Below are 20,416 nucleotides of genomic sequence, written 5' to 3'. Positions count from 1 at the left end.
TCTTGGGTGGGTTTTGAGCTGTTCCATCTCCAGTTCCATTCATCTGATTATGTTGGCTTCTCAGCTTTCTCCACCATGTTGACCTGTTCCATTTCTCTATCTGGCATCAGCACCAGGATTCTGCCTGATGTCATCACAATCTGCCTCAGACCCCTGTCAGGTCGTGCCCTCATTCTGTTTACCATAAGTTCCTTTTCCGCTTGCTATAAGCTTTGCTCTTGCTGCTTTGAGAGGAAACGTTTTTTTTAAGATTTGGTACATCCCTTCCTCCTAACGGGGTTTTTCTCCTGCTATTCATGGTTGTTTTTTTGCCACACAATTTGCAAACAGTACACAGCTGCTGTTATTCGCTCTGAGCTTGTTTGATTGTGTGGCTGGAATTTTGCTTTGCCCGCTGTGCAACTTCTTGTCTCCAGCTTTTGGACAGCTCCAAGGCCACGCAGGATGTAACACATGTTGCCAGGTTCAACAGATGCTTCTTAGTCCTGCATCAAGAATTAAACATCCCATTATGATTCTGGTATGTACATTACAGGAGATGATGAATATAAGACAGTCACCAAGAAATCTAACAGGTAATTTGCAAACATATTTTTCACTGAGAGTGAAAAACTTGCTTCCATAAAGATGGGTTGAGGTGAAGTGTACAGATTTGTTTACATGGAATCTGGGCATGGCTATGAGAATGGAATGAATGGAAAAGCTTCAAGTAGAGCCAATATATTTGAATCGACTGGTTGGATTGAATGCTTGGTGTCTGCAATGGTATCTAATGTTCTCAAAAGTCGAAATCTTAGCATGCCCCAATGCCTGCCATTTAGAGTTTATCATATGATCAATCTTCACACATGCCCAATGATTTCACTTCCTTCTGTCAGAGGTGATTGACACGAAAATGTTTCATGGCCTTTTTTGAGAAAAGGTTTGGTTTTATTTCTGCTCCTTCACACCCCAAGAATGGACATAGTCAAAAAATATCACTTCCACCTGCACACCCCAACCCACTCTATGTTCTAACACCCAGATTCCCAGACAGAACAGATTTGCTTAAGAATATCAGGTTCTCCTGTGTCTGGCGGCATTTTATCAGCCAGCTAAATGGAAATTCTCCGGAGGGCTGAATCTCTGATTGGTTGGGGTTGCCTGTTGATGTATTGGACCAGAGTTTCCCTCTCCCAGTAGCCTGGCAAGGGGTTTATCGGAGGGCAGCCAGTCAGGAGGCAGCTAGCTCAATGATGAGTGAGGCACATTGCCAATGCACTCACCTTGCAACCTGAGAAGAAGATAAATAGCAGCAAACTTTGGCATAACTGCCAGCGGCAGATTAGAAAACCTGACCCCATGATTGCATTTGACAGATGGGGCATAATGTTTCTTTCTGCTATTTATGAAAAGTGTGGCCACCAGTTGACAGGAACCTCCACAAGTGACTTACAGAAACACCTGCACTCCTGGTCAGACAGTACAGCTTCATGGTTTCTGAATAGTCAGGAGAGGAGATGGTTTATATTTACCATGAGCAAACATAAAATATGTCCATATGAAAGAGCAGATGACCTGATGGTTACTAAAATTAACAAAATTGGTAACAATTGGAAAGGACACTTCTCCCTACCAAAGTAGCCTGTGCCTGAGATTTATGGTTGAAGCAGCAAGATTCTGGTTTACTGAATGGCAGCAAACACTATTCACAAATCAGCAGGCTTAAGAGATTCCTATTACAGTTTTCTTCCCATCGTAAATAAATGATCCCATTTGTCAAGTCAGTGACCTATTGTCTGAATTCCCTCCACACTGAACTTTATCAAACAGTGAATCTCCACTTTTGCCCTGAGCTGAGCAATGAAGATATATTTTCCTTGAAACAGTGGTGCTCACAGTACAATCTGTGGAACCCTTTGTCCTGTGTAACATGCTTTTGTGTGCTCAATTTTCTAATCACTCGAGCAATGCATTGTGCTCATTTGCTCCCCACCAATAAACTAACCCCCAGCTCCTACCTACTGCCAAACATGGCAAGGTTGGTCTGCAACCTCACACCTTCCATAACCTTGACTATACCCTTTCTATTTCCTCCTCAGGGGCATCAGCCAAGTGAAAATATTTGATGAAAGCCCAGGAGCTACAGATGTGAAAGCTCAGGAGAAGGGAGTCCTGGCCAACAGAGAGCAACCCCTGCAACAGATTCAAGTATATCCCTCATGTTCGTCATAGCCTTTTCCTCAAGTGTCAGTGAGGTGAATGTCTGCCAAGCTGCCTGTCTCTTATTCATTAAATCTTAAAGTTTTACTGGTTTGAACAATAAGACTAAGGTGTATAAAGGTGAACTTTACATCAGTCCATTTTAGCTCAAGTTAATTCCTTCAGTAAACATTTTCATGTAGAAGAGAATTACTGATGAAAACCTCTGGATTTCCACAGTAATTTTGCAAGTGCAGGTACAGAAATTGTTGTCAGATTTATTAAATAATGATTGCAAATGTTGACAGTTTTGCCATGGTTGCAATTGCTGATCCCAGATAAAAATACTGTGTGCTGGGAATATATTGCCATATGTAAATTGAAGCAGAAGAGGGACCAAACACTTTGATGGATAGAGGTGGAGCAGGTTAGCAACTTCAAATCCCTGGGACTCCATGCATCAGAAGACCTCTCCTGGAGCCAGTGCATCAAGTCAAATGTGAAGAAGGCATGCCAAACCCACTACTTTCTAAGAAATCCAAGGAGCCTTGACATGTTGAACTTTTACAGATTTACTGTGAAAAATATACTGACTGTTTGCATCACGTCCTGATTTGGGAATTCAAGTATGCCAGGAATGAGAAATGTAGCAGAAGGTAATAAACATACCCAGGTCCATCACATGCTCTGACCTACAATCCATTGCCAACATCTACGTGAGTTGCTGACTCAAGAAGGCAGTCAACATCTAAAGGACCTCTGTCATCCTGGTCACAACCTCTTTTTGCTGTTATCTTGGTGGGGAGGGGGGGTGGGGGTGGAGCATAGAAGCCTGAAAACCAGCACCTCTAGGTTCCAGAGCATTTTCTTTCCAACAGCTGTCAGGCTCTTGAACCTTCCCTTGGTACATGAATCATGGACTGCTCCAACACCACAAGAGAACTATGCGTACTCTTGCAAAAGCAAGTTTTTTTGTTGTAGATTGATAATTGGGAATATTTATTATCAATTTAGTATTGTATTTAAGTTAGTCTCTACTATTACCGTATTACAAATGAAGTCCCTGTTCAGCTGCAGCAAGTAAGAATTTTGGTAAATATGGATATTACATAATGTATATGACCATAAACTCATAATTAAATACACTTCCTACATCATCTATCAAATCTGAATTGTAAGTTCTCTGAGGATTTTATTATTGTCTGACTAAATTTTAAATTTAGACATACAACACAGTAATAGACGATTTTGGCCCTCAAGTCTGTGCTGCCCAATTTACACCATCAGTACGTTTCGAAAGGTAGCAGGAAACTAGAGCCTCTCGAAACCCACACAGACACAGGGAAAGATTACAAGCACTTTATCGACAGTGCGGGATTCTAACCCAAGTCTGGTTCCGGTTTCTGGCACTGTAAAGGCATTGTGCTAACTGTTCACCAACCATGCCATGTTCTTGCTTGCAATCCTTAGCACAATATTTTAACTGCTAAATTAAAAAAAATGTAAAGTTCTAGAGTACATTCTAGATTTTTTCTTTGTGTTGTAGATTTCAGATTTCTTGTCAGAGTAGATACATGATGTCACATACAACCCTGAAATTCTTTTTTCTGCAGGTGACGCAGAATCACCACTTATTGGTTGTGCAAAAAATGACACAACATACATGTATAAAAGTAAAGAAATGTATACAAAATGACTGCAATATATATAGAAAAAAACAATAAAATGCAAAGGGAAGACAGTCCTTAAATGACTCAATGTTTGAGTTTGTTGTTGATGAGTCTGATGGTGCAGGGGTAGTAGCTGTTCCTGAACCTGGTGGTGTGAATCTTGTGCCACCTATACCTCTTTCCTGATGGTAGCAGCAAGAACAGAGTGTGTGCTGGGTGGTGTGGATCCTTAACGATTTCTGTTTCTCTCTGATGGCAGTGTTCCCTGTAGATGTTCTCGATAGTGGGGAGAGCTTTACCAATCTGGGCTGTGTCTATTATCTTTTGCAGGGGTTTGCACTCAGGGGCATTGGTGTCCCCGTACCAGACTGTGATCCAGCCGGTCAGCATATATTAACACTGTAGAAAATTTCCAGGGTTCATGCCAAACCTCCTCAAACTCCTGATGTGCTTCCTTCATGATGCCATTGATGTGTTGGGTCCAAGAAGCATCCCCCAAAATAGCGACACCCAAGAACTTAAATTTGCTCACTCTCTCCACCTCTGATCCCCCAGTGATGACTGGATGGTACACCTTTGGTTTTCCCTTCCTAAAGTCAATAATCAGCTCCTTGACTGTGCAAGATCATTTAAATGTGGCAACATGTTTATTTTGGATCATCTTTATATAACTTCAAGAAGTAGCAGTCTTTCAAACTTGTGTCATTCACAAATGTGCAGGAGAACCATCTTTTAATCTCACATGATAGAACCTTACTTGCAATCATGTTTCACATCTTGAGGAGAATATTACAGGCAGGCCTAGATGTGGGGATGGGGATTATATTGTGAATGTGTGGATGAGTGCAGCAATGGAGTTTAGATGCATTGTCGGGGTAGTAGATGCTGATGCAATAAGGACATTTATAAGATTGAGATAGGGATGTGAAAAATGCTAAGTAATGGGTATGGTTGGGAAGGGTTAGATTGTTGTTGAGAAGGTGTATATAGGTCAACATACCATCGTGGTCTGAAGGGCCTGTTCTGTATCGCAATGTGCCGATGAAGGGTTCAGGCCCGGAACATTGCCTACCCTTTACTTCCTATGGATGCATGACTTGCTTGGTTCCTCCAGCATGTTTGTGCATTGCAGGGTTCTGTCTTCTAAATACAGAGCACAACAGCAGCTAACTGGCTGCAGGAGAGATTTCTGGAGGTGTCTGATCTCTTTCATTCAATGGAATTTGGAACATGTCTTCTAATTAGACTCCACTGACATGACTGTCAATAAATTTGAATGCAGCAAGCTGTCAGATACATATACAACTCACACAAAACTTCTTTACCTGTGAACGCAGATTGACAAATGATAGTTCTGGTAATCTCCTCGAATATTCCAACAGAATGAAGCCATGGGGTTTCTCACTTTGGATACATATCACAAACTATTCTCATCTGATACTTCCTTACACGACGTCCCATTACTTGTGGCAGATTTATATTTTTGTTCCCTTTGAGCTGACTCCTGTCAGCTTCCAGCCAAAATAACAAATATAATCAAATAAGAGCTAAGCTATCAGTTATAAAGCCAACATTTCTTTATAATAACAATTAAAGCACCAGTCATAAAAGAAATAGAGGAGACCACAGGATGCAATGGTAAAAAACACAGTGAGCTGGATCTTGTTGGATCTGGCTCACTCCCAGAGCAAGGGATATGAGCACAGGTGCAAGTATATCTTCCTAGAGGTGTGCCAGTCTTGTTGAAATACCTCTTGGTGATTTGTATGCTGTTTCGGTCTCCTTCTCTGAGAAAGATATTCTTGGCAAGCAGGGAGGTGGCAATGAAGACTTGCTCATCATGTTGTTATAACCCACTCAGCTAATAAATGCTCCCAACTCCCACTAATGAAAAAGGTAAAACACAGAATTTGTTTTACCGCGGTGTCAAAACACACCAATGCTGGAGAAACTCAGCAGGTCAAACAGTGCCTTTATGTAGCAAAGGGGAAGATACATCACCAACATTTCAGGTTTGAGCCCTTCATCAAGGTGTGGGGGAACATTGAGAGATGTCCGAACAAAAGTGGGAAGGGGTGATGAGGGTGGGAGATGATATATGGAGAAGGGAGAGAAATGCCACGGGGGAGGGGGAAGAGAGGAGTGTAGACTAGGTGGAGGAACAAAAGTGACCTCCCCGTAGCCAACCATCTCAATTCTGAATCACACTCTCAAACTCACATGTCTATGGCCTTTCACACTACCCCTCCCTGACCATCCGCAGATTGGAGGAACAGCACCTCATTTTTCGTCTGGTGTTAGGTCTGCTTTGTTCATGAATGAGTGAGTCAAACACCAGACTGAGTCGAAATCAAGGTTCTTTGTTCTTTATTGCCGGATTGTAACACTTGCAACTAACAGTGTTAGTTGGAGAAGGCGCATTCTGCCGTTATCAGCAAGTGGTGTTTTTTTATACCTCAGGATACGTACTTAGTAAATTATCATACCATTACATTGTCCAATGAATAAACTGTTGCTATCCTTCTCTGTTAGTCTGCTGCACATCATTCTTGTTAGTGCAAAGCTTATCTTGAGTGTACAAGGTCACATCTGCATTCTGTTACTCCTTAGTACTGGGTGACTCCTTCTCCGGTCCCATCTCATGATGTTTTTACCTTACAATCCCTCCTTTGTCCTCTTTAGAGGACAATCTTGCCCTGACTACGCTACCACCACGTTACATTAGTTCGCCTACTATTGCCAAGCTCTATACGGGTTCTGTTCACGGGGTTGTTCGGCTGGTGGGCGAGGGCTCCCCCCAACCCTCCTTTGCGTATACCCCTGTGAGAGATGGGAAAACTGATCTAAAATTATGAACATGAAGGAAACTAAAATTCATACATCAGTTAATGGCTGTAACCAGTACAAACAGGATGAACTTGGGGATTAGGATGCAGGAAAGCAGAGTCAGCACGATTAACATAAGAATCTTCTAGTCTTTGCGACAAGACCATAAGACTAAGATAAGGAGTGGTAAGGAACAATAGAATGTAGGAAGTTGAGGTAGTCTGGATCAGATAAGGGTCTCCTAGCCCTGGACAGAAGTACCAAGTCCTACATATCTAATTAGCTAACCATACACAGATTTATACATCTTAAATTAGCCAACCCTAGACAGGATGAGCCAACTCTGCATATCAAGAGACTGTAGCCCCAAGAATCAGGAAGGTGTGAATAAGGACAATAACATGAAGGGACACCGACAGGATACCCCCTGGTCCTCCAAGTATACTGAAATTGCACGTAGGCAGGCAGGATTGCCTAATGCCAAACCTCTCCAGCAGGAGACAGAAGAATGTAAGGGGGAGGGTATTCCTATACTGAAATCAACTGTATAAAAGTTGGGTGAGCCCCAGTATATGTGTGTATTCCCAGGGTAAGGGGAAGCACCCAACTTTGCATTGTTGCTGTAATAAATGTTCTTTGTTCTCAATTTTTGTCTCGAGCAATTTCTTTAAAGGTACTTCTATTTCTAACACCCCCCATCCGTTTCCCCGATCCCATTGCCCGTTTACAAGTTTCATTCCCATTTGCCCCCAAGCAAATAACTAGCTAACCCCCCAAATATTAGTAATTACCCAAGTTAACATATAGTCTACAATCTATTTCATAATGTTTGTTCTACAATCTATTTAATAAACCCTCCTCCCCGTCACATTCTCCATCAGACTCCAGATCGATCTCTGCAACTTTTGACGCCTCCTGTGATGTGAGATAGTCCCGCTCCGCAGCCTGCATAGCTTGATATTTCGGAGGCAGCTCATCGTGGTTGGCAAAGGCTCTCTCAATGGTCCTCGTGACCAGCGTTCGAATGCATGGAATACAACAACAGCCACAAGTGATAAAAATGGATACAGAAATGAACAATCCTAGGAAAAGTTGTCCCAACATTGTGCCCCATTTCCCAAACACTCCATGTAACCAGGACAAAACAGGGTTAGAGACTCCAGATTGGGCTTTTAATTCCTTCGCCAATGCCTTAAGTTTTGTCATGCCCTTAGTGAGTGACCCATCTGCCCTGTGTTATTAGAGATAGAAGTGCAGCATAGATCGAACTGGAAGGTGCTATCCTTGTCTTTATCTATCTTCAGAATAACTTTGGCCCCGCATGGATCCGAACTACTCTGTTGGCTTGTTTGGCAACCCATCAACAGGAATGCCCATAGGGCCCTCGGCATTGTCCACATTTGTGGACTCAGATCAGAAAGATATTTGTATGAGTCCCCGTGATCAATATTTTCTCCTTTTATGGGTCGGTCTCTTTCTACTTTCTCATTCACTACCCGGTCCCATGCTTCAATATTCAGTCTGATAAATTTCCCTCCCTCCGAGGTGGAATATCCCAGGATTTCTGTCTGCCTGTATTCACACCCCATCACTTCCTTCACCATCGGACCCAACTGTCGGGCGTGGTGATCTTTGGCAATTCCCAAGGTTACATGTGGCACACTTTCAGCTCCTAAGCAGAACCACTCCATTTGTTCTTCTGTCATGACAACCATAGCAGCTATTCCCTCCTTACCCACAAAGATAAATGGACAATGTATCATTTCTGTCTTCCCTTCTTTTAGTTGGAGGGTTACCAAGGCGTCCAAACTATAGGGTGTAGGGAATGTTTCTCTAAGTGCTTCCCAAAATCTATTTCGAAGTGGGTCAAATTCTATTTCATCCCCCAATTTACTACTTCTAAGGATTCTCTCTATTTGCTTCAGGGCCCCTTCTGCCTTTATTTTTATCATGATAGTTCTGACATCTGCGAGTGCTAATTGTTCTTGACAAGTTTCTCGCTCAAAACAAGAGATCCATGGACCAGCCCCATTACTCAATGGAGGAAGTTTTTTCATTAGACTCTCTAAGTCCATTCGTGACCAGGGTACATATTTTTGATTTCCCTGCCCCGTGATCAGCAATGGGCATTGATATCTCAATTTTGGGGATTTCTGTTCCTTTTTTACTCTTAGAATACATCTATTTATTCCCCCCTGTTCAGACACCTCTTCGTTACTACTGTCACTGTCCCCGTCAGGTTCTGATGACTCAGAGTCAAAGGTATATCGTTCACGCTCGTCTCTAAGATGATTTTTTCGGTTAGAGTCTAGTGGTTTCACGTCTTTCTCTTTCGTCCTAACTATGTCCAGACGGGCATGTCTACTCTCCCTCCCGAGTTCTTTTATGCTACTTTCCTCCCATGGTGGGTCGTATCTCGTTTCCTCATCTGTACTACACTTTTCGTCCTTTATTCCTATTACTGTTCCTCCAGCTTTGAGTTCTGCCTACAGTGTTGTAGTTATCTTTTCCATTTCTTTCAATACACCTACCATTAATTCTTTTTGTTCCTTGCTGGTCTGCCCCAGCACATTCACATCTTTGTTTAAGTTTTCAATGTTATCCTGAACCTTTTTCATGTTCCTTTTCTGCGTCTCTAAGTCTTTTTCTATTTTCTTGGATCCTGCGGGGGTCTCGACATCTATTACTCCCCCTTCTATTTTTAGTAAAGGGGCATGTACCTTGTCTGACGTGTCCCTATTCCCGATGTTCCTGTCATGTCCCAGTGTTTCAATATCTGGATATAAGGGACGTGACTCCTGGATCCCGTCTGGGGTGTTAGGGGTACCTTGTGACTCCACATATGCATGGGGGGGGGGGGGGTCTACAAGCTATTTCTACAGGGGCCATAATAGGTGGGTTATCAGGGAGACCAAATTCTTCGAATATAGCTAGGACATTACGGTACTGCATCTCCTTGTCTCTCATCTTTTTTTGTGCAGACTCTCGATTAAAGATTTTCCTTTCTATGTCCCGTTTGTATAATTGTATAAGACTCACTTAAATGATTTATTGTCAGAGACTATGAGAGAGAGAGAGAGAGAGAGAGAGAGAGCATAGCGAGAGAAAGAGATAGAGAGGCAGATACACAGAGCTCGAGAGATAGAGAGAGAAAATGCCTTGCACTGGCCCCACTGGGAGAAAAGTCTTCAGATTAACACTTTCGTTTCATGGTTACACCTTTAAAAGGTTCTCATCCTGTGATCACTGGTCTGGATCAGATTGGGTCTCCCACCACTGGGAACCATCACTCCTTCCTTCCCTCCCACCTCGAGTGAGCTACACGTCAGCCAACAATGTATGCCCTGATCCCATAATGGTGGGGGTGCGGGAAAGAGGGAGGGAGAGAGGATAAAACAGGATCCCATTTGATGCGGAGCTGGAATTGTGGGCACAAAATTAAAACCAAATTGTATTTCTCTGCCCTGCCCCACCTGGGGATTTCAGGGCAACACCGCCACAGATTGGGATTGGGAGGGGGAGTGGGTGAGAGAGGAGGGGGGGGAGAAGAGAGAGAGGGGGAGAGAAGAGAGAGGGGGGAGGGTGAAAGGAGGGAGGGAGAGAGCAAACCCGGACACTTTGTGGCTGGAAACTGGAAACGCACTTTTCCTTTCCCTTCTGTGTTTTGTTTCTTCCAGCTTATCTAAGACCCTACGCTTTAGAATTTTGTTTCCCTCACCTGTCAGGAACATCTCAGCGCTCCCGGGTAACCACCCCATCTTCCTCCAGCGATCTACACATTTTCTGAGAATTTTTTGTTTCTCCAATGCCACATTACTGGTATTTCGCTTCCCTAACTCCTGATTAATTTCCCTAATAACTTGGTCAAAGGTCTTAGCAGACAATTGTGCAGCCATTGCTGCAGGGTCGCTTCCTAATGCCTCTTTTAATTTAGGTTCTTGTCCGTTTAGGGGATCTATGTTAACGAAAATCGCTTTTAAAAATGTCTCTTTGCAGGCCGGATGAAAAAAATTTTTTTAGTGAAACAGTCTCCAAGTCTGGTCCTCCGGTGGACCTCAGACTGTCCTGTATACTCTGATTGCTCGTCTTCCACTCTCTGTTTTCCCAAAGAGGTCTGAAAGTTAAATTACAACTAGGAAACCAAATTTTTTGAGCTATATTTTTGTCCAGTTTCCCTGTACCAATCTATGAATTTACGTAACTTTATCTCCTTGGTGATGCTGGGAATACCCTCATTTAACTTATCAAAAATACTTCGAATAAACCGGGTGTCCCTTAAGATTCTGTCAACTTTTTCATTGATATCTCCTACCTGATCCGGACACAGCTTTTGCAGCCTTTCGTCGTCGTCCTTGTTCACCAGGCAGGCGTCCCTGAGTACTCTTTTTGTCGTCTCAAGGTCTCTAATGTCCGCTGTGGTATTCCACCACGGCAAATTGGGGAAATAAATTCTTAAGTTTTCAAGTGTACAAACATTATCATACCTACTGGACATTTATAAGTCAGTCTTTTTATACAATTGAGACCAATAAGCCTGAACCTTCGTTTTCTTTCAAAGCCCAACCTTCACGTGGGAGATTTCTCCTCTTAATAACCAGTTTAGGGCAGAAAACTCAGGTCCCCAATTGTTCATAGACCACCTTCTCACTCTATTGGACTTTGCAACGACACAATAAAGACTTTTTAAACTCTAGTAGTTTGTCGGCGAAGCACTTATCAAATGTCACTCAACCACCTTAAGGACTTTTCTTCTCTCTGTAACCACTTACGTGTTACAATCCTGGCAGTTGACGACCTTCAATTAGGGTCGTCTAATTTGTCCGATCTCCAGTTCTTACTGACAATCATAAAGATTTTAAAAGAGAGAATTTTGTTAAAACAGGCTTCTCTGGACCTTTTTATCAGCCGGCTGAGATGATTGTCAAGAAAAACAGAAACCGTCGTCCAGTGTCCACTCACCCATCACGTCGGGGTCACCAAATTGTTAGGTCTGCTTTGTTCATGAATGAGTGAGTCAAACACCAGACTGAGTCGAAATCAAGGTTCTTTGTTCTTTATTGCCGGATTGTAACACTTGCAACTAACAGTGTTAGTTGGAGAAGGCGCATTCTGCCGTTATCAGCAAGTGGTGTTTTTTTATACCTCAGGATACGTACTTAGTAAATTATCATACCATTACATTGTCCAATGGCTTGGTTCAGCATCATGCTGAAGAAGATTGAAAAGAGGGTTGGTGCGAGAACACAGCCTTGCTTCACGCCATTGTTAATGGAGAAGGGTTCAGAGAGCTCATTGCTGTATCTGACCCGACCTTGTTGGTTTTCGTGCAGTTGGATAATCATGTTGAGGAACTTTGGGGGACATCCGATGCGCTCTAGTATTTGCCAAAGCCCTTTCCTGCTCACGGTGAAGACGCTGTTTACATCCGGTACCGCACGGATGGCAGTCTCTTCAATCTGAGGCGCCTGCAAGCTCACACCAAGACACAAGAGAAACTTGTCCGTGAACTACTCTTTGCAGATGATGCCGCTTTAGTTGCCCATTCAGAGCCAGCTCTTCAGCGCTTGACGTCCTGCTTTGCGGAAACTGCCAAAATGTTTGGCCTGGAAGTCAGCCTGAAGAAAACTGAGGTCCTCCATCAGCCAGCTCCCCACCATGACTACCAGCCCCCCCACATCTCCATCGGGCACACAAAACTCAAAACGGTCAACCAGTTTACCTATCTCGGCTGCACCATTTCATCAGATGCAAGGATCGACAATGAGATAGACAACAGACTCGCCAAGGCAAATAGCGCCTTTGGAAGACTACACAAAAGAGTCTGGAAAAACAACCAACTGAAAAACCTCACAAAGATAAGCGTATACAGAGCCGTTGTCATACCCACACTCCTGTTCGGCTCCGAATCATGGGTCCTCTACCGGCACCACCAGCGTTGTCTCCGCTCCATCCTCAACATCCATTGGAGCGCTCACACCCCTAACGTCGAGGTACTCGAGATGGCAGAGGTCGACAGCATCGAGTCCACGCTGCTGAAGATCCAGCTGCACTGGATGGGTCACGTCTCCAGAATGGAAGACCATCGCCTTCCCAAGATCGTATTATATGGCGAGCTCTCCACTGGCCACCGTGACAGAGGTGCACCAAAGAAAAGGTACAAGGACTGCCTAAAGAAATCTCTTGGTGCCTGCCACATTGACCACCGCCAGTGGGCTGATAACGCCTCAAACCGTGCATCTTGGCGCCTCACAGTTTGGCGGGCAGCAGCCTCCTTTGAAGAAGACCGCAGAGCCCACCTCACTGACAAAAGGCAAAGGAGGAAAAACCCAACACCCAACCCCAACCAACCAATTTTCCCTTGCAACCGCTGCAATCGTGTCTGCCTGTCCCGCATCGGACTGGTCAGCCACAAACGAGCCTGCAGCTGACGTGGACTTTTTACCCCCTCCATAAATCTTCGTCCGCGAAGCCAAGCCAAAGAAGAACACATTGTCCAATGAATAAACTGTTGCTATCCTTCTCTGTTAGTCTGCTGCACATCATTCTTGTTAGTGCAAAGCTTATCTTGAGTGTACAAGGTCACATCTGCATTCTGTTACTCCTTAGTACTGGGTGACTCCTTCTCCGGTCCCATCTCATGATGTTTTTACCTTACACTGGGCACCCTCCAACCCCAGGGCATGAACATTGAGTTCACTTCATTCACTAATCAGCTTGCCTTTCACTCCCTCCCCCCTTAACTAGTTATTCCAGTTCCTACTTCCTTTCTCTCTTCACCTAGCCTAGATTCCTTACCCTCCCCCCCCACCGGTGGTGTTTCTCCTCCCTCTCCATCTATCATCTCCCACCCTTCCCCCTTTTGTTCTGACATCTCTCATGTTCCCCCACACCTTTATGATGGGCTCAAGCCCGAAATATTTACATAAAGGCACTGTTTGACCTGCTGAGTTTATCCAGCATTGGAGTGTTTATCCACTAAGGTAAAAGATAACATTCCTTGCAGAAATATTCAGAACAAGCCAATTCCAGGAAGATGCCGATCCAGGGATGGCAGGACAGCATGTGAGGAGTGATTGGGTTTACAAGTTCTGCCTTCACTGAAGTTCAGAAGAACGACCAGCTCATTATTCCAGGGCCAGATACTAGTGAGGTGCAGGCAAAAGACATGGGAGTGAGGGGAGGTGTCATTTTGATGAGGAAGGACATCATCACAGTGCTCTGAGAGCATGTTCTTGGGAGATTATCCAGTGAAGTTATAGGGTAGAACTCGGAAACAGGAAGTGAATGATCATATTGATGGACTGCATTTTAAGATCTCTCCCCCTACTCAGGAGGCATTAGAAGGACAGATACATAGAGAAATTGCAGTTAGCTGTAAGAATAATAGTACTGGGAGAGTTTAACTTCCCAAATAGAGACAGGGACACCTATAATAGAAAAGGATTGGATGGAGTGAAAATTTTTAAACTTACTCAATCAATATATTGAGGGGACCTACTAGAGACCACTGGACCTCCACATGGGGAGCAAGATTGGACATGCGATTGGTATGACTGTGGGGGGGCACTGAGAGTCCAGTGACCATATCTCCATTTCTTATAACATTGTTATAAAGATGGGATAGGTCCACAATTTGAGGTATTTAAATAGGGTTGATATTGGAGCAATTATTGGGAGAGGATGTTTGCAGAAAAGGGGACAGCTGGAAAATGGGAGGAGTTTAATATTGAGGTAGCAAGGGTTCGGAAACAACATGTTACTGTCAGGCTGAAGGTGAAGGCTGGCAAGTTAAAAACCTCGATTTTAATTTTTTTTTATTTTTCACACTATGAACCATACTGACCAAAATACACACAAACATTTCCCTCTTGAATATACACAGTGTCATTTTCTCCCCTTTCCCCCTCCCTTCCCTCCCTCCTTCACCCCTTCCCTCCCTCCTTCACCCCCCCCTCCCCACCCACTCAATGTTCAACATACATGATACATTAAACCCATTAAACAATGTCATTACACAATGAAATAAACGAGAAATTTGTGTCATCTACTTATACATACTGTGTCAGTTCATTTCGTTTTCTTCTCCTTCTGTCATTTTAGGTGGTGGAGGTCCACGGTAGGACTTCTCTGTTGTGTTCTATGTACGGTTCCCAAATTTGTTAGAATACTGTGATGTTATTTCTTAAATTATATGTTTTTTTTTTCCAATGGAATACATTTATTCATTTCTATGTACCATTGCTGTATTCTCAGGCTATCTTCTAATTTCCAGGTTGACATAATACATTTTTTTGCCACAGCTAAGGCTATCATAATATATCTTTTTTGTGCTCCATCCAAATCGAGTCCAAGTTCTTTACTTATGTTGAAGCAGAATACTGAGGCTCTGGTCAAGCAAAAGAAGGCCTACATTAGAATTAAGCAGTCAAAATTAAACAAACTGATTCATGAGCACAAGTGCAGGACCATGGGAAAGAGGGAAATCAGAAGGGCAAAGGAAAGGATATGAGATGGAACTGGCAGGCAGGACAAAGGAAAGAACATGAGATGGAACTGGCAGGCAGGACAAAGGAAAGAACATGAGCTGGAACTGGCAGCCAGAACAAAGAAAAGGACATGAGATGGAACTGGCAGGCAGGACAAAGGAAATAACATGAGATGGAAATGGCAGGCAGGACAAAGGAAAGAACATGAGATGGAACTGGCAGGCAGGACAAAGGAAAGGACATGAGATGGAACTGGAAGGCAGGACAAAGGAAAGGACATGAGATGGAAATGGCAGCCAGGACAAAGGAAAGGACATGAGATGGAAATGGCAGGCAGGACAAAGGAAAGAACATGAGATGGAACTGGCAGGCAGGACAAAGGAAAGGACATGAGATGGAACTGGAAGGCAGGACAAAGGAAAGGACATGAGATGGAAATGGCAGCTAGGACAAAGGAAAGGACATGAGATGGAACTGGCAGCCAGGACAAAGGAAAGGACATGAGATGAAAATGGCAGGCAGGACAAAGGAAAGGACATGAGATGGAAATGGCAGCCAGGACAAAGGAAAGGACATGAGATGGAACTGGAAGGCAGGACAAAGGAAAGGACATGAGATGGAAATGGCAGCTAGGACAAAGGAAAGGACATGAGATGGAACTGGAAGGCAGGACAAAGGAAAGGACATGAGATGGAACTGGCAGGCAGGACAAAGGAAAGGACATGAGATGGAAATGGCAGCTAGGACAAAGGAAAGGACATGAGATGGAACTGGAAGGCAGGACAAAGGAAAGGACATGAGATGGAACTGGCAGGCAGGACAAAGGAAAGGACATGAGATGGAAATGGCAGCCAGGACAAAGAAAGGGACATGAGATGGAAATGGCAGGCAGGACAAAGGAAAGGACATGAGATGGAAATGGCAGCCAGGACAAAGAAAGGGACATGAGATGGAAATAGCAGGCAGGACAAAGGAATGTCATGAAAGTAAGAATGGTGAGGGTTCTGTTTTCAAATCATCATGGATGACTGTGTGGAATATCAGGATTTACAGGTGAGATTTTACAGAAACAAAAAGCCCTTTGGCAAGGTCCCACATGGCAGGTTAGTCTCTGGAGCTGGATTACATGAGATCCAATAGGAGATGTCCCATTTGATTCAAAGCTTGGTGAGAGGAAGGAGTCAGAGCATAGTAGTGGGGGGATGCTAATTTGATTGGAGGCCTGAGAACAGTGATGAGCCACAGGAGCTGATGCTGTTGTTTGTTATCTATAATTAATGATGATTAATGATTTGGATGGCAGTGTAGTTAACATGATGAACAAATCTGTGGCTGAAGCCAAATTGCTGGTGTAATGGACTGTTAGGAAAGATACCTCAGTTTACATCAGCATCTAGATCCACTGCGAAGGTGAACAAAGGAGCAGAAAATGAAATTCAACACTGACAGGTGTGAGGTGTTGCAACTTGGTAAGCCATGCCAGGAAAGGAGTTATGCATACTGTAAATGGCAGAGCCATTTGTTGTTGAATAAACATCTGGGGATACAGGTGCATAATTCCCACTCAGCTGGACGAAGTGGTGAAGAAGGCATTCAGATGCTTGCCTTCATTGGATGAGGTATTGGGTACAAAATGTGCAACCTCATGTTTCAGCCATACAAGGTACTGTCAAAACCATACTTGTAGTACCGTATGCAATTTTGGTTGCCCAATTATAGGAAGGACATTGATAAGTTGGAATAGATGCAGGATGTTGCTGGGACCAAATGGCTTAAGACACAGGGAGAGGATGGATAGGTTGGGTGTAGGAGGCTGAGGAATGACCTTATAGAGTTTTATAAAATCATGAGGGGCATGTATAAAATGAATATTCGCAGTCTTCAAGTAAGACAATTCTAAAAATAAAACAAAAAGGCCTTTGTTTAAGGTGCAAGGGAAGAGACAATTTTTTTCCTCCACCCAGGATGAGTTGCCAAAGGAAACTAGAAGTGGGCATAATTTAAACACTCAGCAGATGTTTGGACAGATATATGAACAGGAAATGATACATGTCAAATTCAGGTGTATTGGACTAGCCCAGAATCTGACTTGGTCAGCATGGATGAGTAAGGCTTGTTCAGTGTTGCACGACTCTATAATTTGAATGTGAGGGAAACCCATGGAAACCCATAACAGGGCCAGATATCCTGGATACAGGGAGAATGTTCCTGATGGCTCAGGAGCCCAGAGTCAAGAGTCATGGTCATTTAGAATAAAGACCAGAAGAAATACTTTTATCCTGAAGTTAGATTGAAGCTATCAATAAACATATTAAAAGGTGTGGTAATGCCAAAAGGATCAAGGAATATGAGGATTTGGACAGATGGATGATTGGCCCCAGTTATATTGAATAGTGGCACAGAATTAAACGGATGAATGGCCTACTCTTCTCATATTTCCTATGATTCTATGTTTCTAGTTGTTTCCCACATTTGCCTGACCTCCCCATCCTCAGGACCTGGCACTGAGGCCCTCTTTGAGACCTTCTTCAACACTTCACGTGTATCTGCAGGACTAATTTGCTGTACATGGTGCTCCCGCTATGGCCTTTTCTACATTGGAGAGACTGGGCACACATTGGGAGATCGCTTCGCTGAGCACCTTCGCTCTATCCACACCAGTGACAGAGACCGCCCAGTAGTCAACCATTTCAATTCTGTGTCACACTCCCATACTAGCATGTCTGAACATGGCCTTATGTACTAGCCCTCTAAGACCACCCACAAATTGGAGGAACAACACATGATTTTCCATCTGGGCATTCTCCAGCCAGATGGCATTAACATCGACTTTACCAGTTTCTGCTAACCTGCTCTCCTCTTCCTACCCACCCCTTCCCCTTTCCAGTTCTCCTCCCTCCCTTCCCCCTCTCTTCACCTAGTTATCTCTCCTCCCCTTCATCGCTGCTGTCCCCTCCCTCCTTTCTCCACCTATTACCTCTTGCCTTTGCGACCACACCTCCCCCCAATCTTTTGTTCGGACGCCTGCAACATTTTTCCATACCTTGGTGAAGGGCTTAAGCCCAAAATGTAAGTTATGTATTTTTACCTTTCCTATATAAAGGACACTGCTTGATTTGCTGAGTTTCTCTAACATTGTGTTGTAACTTCAGCCATGGTGTCTACAGATTTTCACGTTTTACTACTGTCGGAATGGTGGTTGGTTTACGGTGGTGTGGTACCAGACCAAGCGCAGAATGCCCTGGAGAAGACAAGGAGTACAGCTTTTAAATAGCAAAGTCTGCTGACTCTTTGATGGTAGTGTAATACAGAAATGTGCTGGAGAAACTCAACAGGTCACGCAGCCTCAGTAGGAAGCAAAAGGTAACCAAGGTTTCAGGCCTGAGCTCTACATCAAGATATGAGGAGAAAGCAGGCAGGCACATGAATAAAAAGGCTGGGGTGGAGAAAAGAAAGGACAGGGGGAGGAGCGCAGGCCTAGAGGCAAAAGGTGAGAACTGTACATGGAGAGGAGGAAAGGTGAGAATTGTTTGGGCGATGGGTTGGCTCTGTGTAGGCAGAGCTGGAGGAAAGGAGATAGAGGGGAATGGGAAGGGGAGGCACAAGGTAGGAGGGGGAGGGAGTTAATGGAAAATGGAGAAAGCCCCTTTCACACCCCCAACCTTCCTAGGAAGCGGGGAAGCGGGTGAACTTATCAGTCATGCAGTACCCAGTAATCCATTCACACTGGATCATGAATCTAAGGGAGGGCCCCACCTCCAGTGGTGATGTCACAAGTGGCGTATTACATACTCGCAGGGCAGTGAAATAGTTGTAAGAATAAAGCACATACTGAGGGAAACTCTACTGCAGTGGACTTCAGACTGTTGAAACTTAGGACAAATCTACAGACTAGCTTGTCATTATTCCCTAAACAATAGAGTATAACAAATTTATGTAGCATTAAATTGCATTAGGTATTTTAAGTAATCTTGAGATGATTTAAAGCACAGATACTCGCTGACAGCCACACCCACCACACTCTGACAGCCCAGCTGTTCACACTGTGAAATATAACTATGCAGTTGTTGGGGGTGTCAGCGTGTGCCTGTGCTTTAAATGATCTCAAGATCACTTATAACACTACCAGAATGATGCAAGCACGCAGGCACTAATGTCGCTAATGATGCCCAGTAATTCGAGTAGATCATTCACACCGCTGCAGAGTAATTAATGAGTTAACTCAGCCAAGCTCTGATACTTACCCCTACCAGGAGTCAGAGCCTGGTTGATTTTTATTCGTCCTACTCGGTTGGAACCTTTCATGCAGCCAGATTACCCACTACAGACCCACTAAATTGGCTGGTTCATCCAACTTTCGCGGTGTGAAAGGGGCTGCCATCTGATTGGAAGGTGCCCAGATGGAATATGAGGTGGTGTTATTCCAATTTGCGGGTTGTCTTAGTCTGGCAGTTCATGAAACCATTGTCAGACATGACAAGGGAATGGTGCAGGGAAATGAAATGGGTTGCCACTGGGAGATATGGGAGATATTGTAATGGACCAAGCAATGATTTTCAATGGAGCAATCTCCCAGTCTACGTCAAATCTCTCAGGTGTAGAAGACACCATACCTTGAGCTCCGGATACACTAGATGACCCCTGCGCATTCACAAGTGAAGTGTTGCTTCCCTTGGAAGGACTGTTTGGGCCCCAGATTAGTGGTAAGGGAGGAGTTGTGGGCGCATATAACATTTCTTGCGGTCACAAGGGTAGGTGTCAAGGGGGTGATGGGTAGGAAAGGAGGATTGATACAGGAAGTCACTAATGGAGTGGATCCTGCAGAAGATGGAGCGTGGAGGAGAGGGGAAAATGTGTCTGGTGGGGGGGGTCATGTATAAATATTGGTTATATATCTTTACAGATTATGGATGCTGCGTGACCTGCTGAGTTCCTGTAGCAGTTTGTTGATTTTACTACAGTCACATGGACGGCAGTTTTTTTGTGTTTCACTTAAGTTTATTATCATCTGTCTGTACAAATGCAACCAGATGAAACAGCATTTTGCCAGGCTATGGTGCACACACATATACAACACATTACATAGCACACACACACACACACACACACACACACACACACACACACACACACATATATAGATATATATATATATATCTATATAATCTATATATATAGATATATATGTATATATATAAATAAAATATTTTGGATTAATTTCCTTGGTTGCAGGATATGTATCATCCTACATAT

The 20,416-nt window shown here is 43.8% G+C and overlaps 1 long non-coding RNA gene across 2 annotated transcripts; it reads right to left on the bottom strand.

Moving 5' to 3' along the window:
• Positions 1–6,212: 6,212 nt before the first annotated feature.
• LOC138761824 (uncharacterized) lies at positions 6,213–18,400 on the bottom strand. Of its 2 annotated transcripts, none has more exons than XR_011356533.1 (3): positions 18,252–18,400; positions 14,736–15,063; positions 6,213–11,090 (listed from the first exon to the last, which is right to left on the bottom strand). It is a non-coding gene; the product is annotated as an uncharacterized lncRNA (long non-coding RNA). The 2 variants fall into 2 exon arrangements; XR_011356534.1 differs by having other exon boundaries at positions 14,736–14,814.
• Between the last annotated feature and the right edge of the window lie 2,016 nt (positions 18,401–20,416).

This window comes from Narcine bancroftii, chromosome 4 (genome assembly GCF_036971445.1).
Source record: "Narcine bancroftii isolate sNarBan1 chromosome 4, sNarBan1.hap1, whole genome shotgun sequence".
NCBI classification, from domain to species: domain Eukaryota; kingdom Metazoa; phylum Chordata; class Chondrichthyes; order Torpediniformes; family Narcinidae; genus Narcine; species Narcine bancroftii.
Note: the sequence above shows the minus strand (reverse complement) of the source record. Positions and strands in the feature narration are given on the sequence as shown.